Here is a 2,500-nt window from a genome sequence, read left to right as displayed (position 1 = left end):
AAAACATTCTTGGCGAATGCTTTCGCAGTAGTTCGTCTTCCGCCGATCCAAGAATTTCACCTCTAACGGCAGAGTACGGACGCCCCCGTCTGTCCCTCTTAATCATTACCTCGTGCTCCGAAAACCAACAAAATAGAACCGAGGTCCTATTCCATTATTCCATGCAACACTATGCAGGCGAACAGCCTGCTTTGAACACTCTAATTTTTTCAAAGTAAACTTATCGGCCACCGCCGACACTCAGTCAAGAGCACCGACGGAGAACCGAAGGTGAGGCGAACGCAACCAGTGACACGCCTTGCGACGGACCGGCGGCGCTCGCCCAAAATCCAACTACGAGCTTTTCAACCGCAACAACTTTAGCATACACTGTTGGAGCTGGAATTACCGCGGCTGCTGGCACCAGACTTGCCCTCCAATGGATACTCGTTAAGAGTTTTAGGATGTACTCATTCCAATTACAGGGCCTCGTTAGAGTCCTGTATTGTTATTTTTCGTCACTACCTCCCCGTGTCGGGAATGGGTAATTTGCGCGCCTGCTGCCTTCCTTGGATGTGGTAGCCGTTTCTCAGGCTCCCTCTCCGGAATCGAACCCTGATTCCCCGTTACCCGTTATCACAAAGGTAGGCACGTAGCGTACCTTCGACAGTTGATAGGGCAGACACTTGAATGATACGTCGTCGGTGCAGAGACCGTACGATCCGCGTGGTTATCCAGAGTCATCAAACGTCACAGGACGAACCCGGTCGGTTTTGATCTGATAAAAGCGCGCCTCCCGAAGTCGGCGCTTAATGCATGTATTAGCTCTAGAATTACCACAGTTATCCACTTCGCTTACGAGACCAAATAAACCAAGACTGATTTAATGAGCCATTCGCAGTTTCGCTTTACGAGAACTCGTACTTGCACCTGCATGGCTTAATCTTTGAGACAAGCATATCACTACTGGCAGGATCAACCAGATAGCTGCGACAGCTGCGCTCGGCCCTTGCTGGGCCGCCCGGCGCGTGCTCGTCGCATTCGTTTAAGACCGAGGCGATCGCCTGCGGCCGTACTCAGCTTCGACAGTCGCTGGCCGCGACGTCCACGCTCTCGCCGGCAGTGCCAGGCGGAGCGATTTGCGTTTTTTCTTTGCTCGCCCTCTCTCGGGCTCGATCCATTCAGTTTCGCACAAACAAGAGCTCTGCCGGCCGCCTGCAGCGGTGCCTAAAACCCGGGCATAACAATGCGACCGTTCTGCTAGGCCGACAAGCGCTCAAGCCAGACGCTCGATCGAACGCCCCCTACATATTAGTCGAGACAACGGCTCGCTCATTAGCATCGCGTTTGTACTTTAACTTTTTTCGGCTCGGCTTCTTTCGACGCCGATGCCGGCGACGCAGCACTCTCTCGCCCGCCAGCCACCGAGAAAAGGGTGCGCTCCGACCGGCCCCGCACCGCTCTTTCTTGGCTCATTCGAAATTACTGTCTTTCGCTCTGACATGCCTTACCTAGGGTTAGGTTAGTATGCTTGCACGTTTGTACTTTAACTTTTTTCGGCTCGGCTTCTTTCGACGCCGATGCCGGCGACGCAGCACTCTCTCGCCCGCCAGCCACCGAGAAAAGGGTGCGCTCCGACCGGCCCCGCACCGCTCTTTCTTGGCTCATTCGAAATTACTGTCTTTCGCTCTGACATGCCTTACCTAGGGTTAGGTTAGTATGCTTGCACGTTTGTACTTTAACTTTTTTCGGCTCGGCTTCTTTCGACGCCGATGCCGGCGACGCAGCACTCTCTCGCCCGCCAGCCACCGAGAAAAGGGTGCGCTCCGCCCGGCCCCGCACCGCTCTTTCTTGGCTCATTCGAAATTACTGTCTTTCGCTCTGACATGCCTTACCTAGGGTTAGGTTAGTATGCTTGCACGTTTGTACTTTAACTTTTTTCGGCTCGGCTTCTTTCGACGCCGATGCCGGCGACGCAGCACTCTCTCGCCCGCCAGCCACCGAGAAAAGGGTGCGCTCCGACCGGCCCCGCACCGCTCTTTCTTGGCTCATTCGAAATTACTGTCTTTCGCTCTGACATGCCTTACCTAGGGTTAGGCTAGTATGCTTGCACGTTTGTACTTTAACTTTTTCCGGCTCGGCTTCTTTCGACGCCGATGCCGGCGACGCAGCACTCTCTCGCCCGCCAGCCACCGAGAAAAGGGTGCGCTCCGACCGGCCCCGCACCGCTCTTTCTTGGCTCATTCGAAATTACTGTCTTTCGCTCTGACATGCCTTACCTAGGGTTAGGTTAGTATGCTTGCACGTTTGTACTTTAACTTTTTTCGGCTCGGCTTCTTTCGACGCCGATGCCGGCGACGCAGCACTCTCTCGCCCGCCAGCCACCGAGAAAAGGGTGCGCTCCGACCGGCCCCGCACCGCTCTTTCTTGGCTCATTCGAGTTTACTGTCTTCCGCTCTGACATGCCTTACCTAGGGTTAGGCTAGTATGCTTGCACGTTTGTACTTTAACTTTTTTTCGG

General features: G+C 54.4%; 1 non-coding gene across 1 annotated transcript in view; it reads right to left on the bottom strand.

Annotated features, from left to right (window-relative positions):
- LOC144419508 (small subunit ribosomal RNA) overlaps nucleotides 1-965 on the bottom strand; it is a 1,810-nt gene extending 845 nt beyond the window's left edge. Inside the window, exon 1 of the ribosomal RNA XR_013474107.1 lies at nucleotides 1-965. This exon is cut by the window's left edge and continues 845 nt beyond it. This is a non-coding gene — a ribosomal RNA (small subunit ribosomal RNA).
- Between the last annotated feature and the right edge of the window lie 1,535 nt (nucleotides 966-2,500).

The sequence above is a fragment of the Styela clava genome, unplaced genomic scaffold (assembly GCF_964204865.1).
Source record: "Styela clava unplaced genomic scaffold, kaStyClav1.hap1.2 HAP1_SCAFFOLD_146, whole genome shotgun sequence".
Lineage (NCBI taxonomy): Eukaryota > Metazoa > Chordata > Ascidiacea > Stolidobranchia > Styelidae > Styela > Styela clava.
This window is presented reverse-complemented; position numbering and strand designations above follow the sequence as displayed.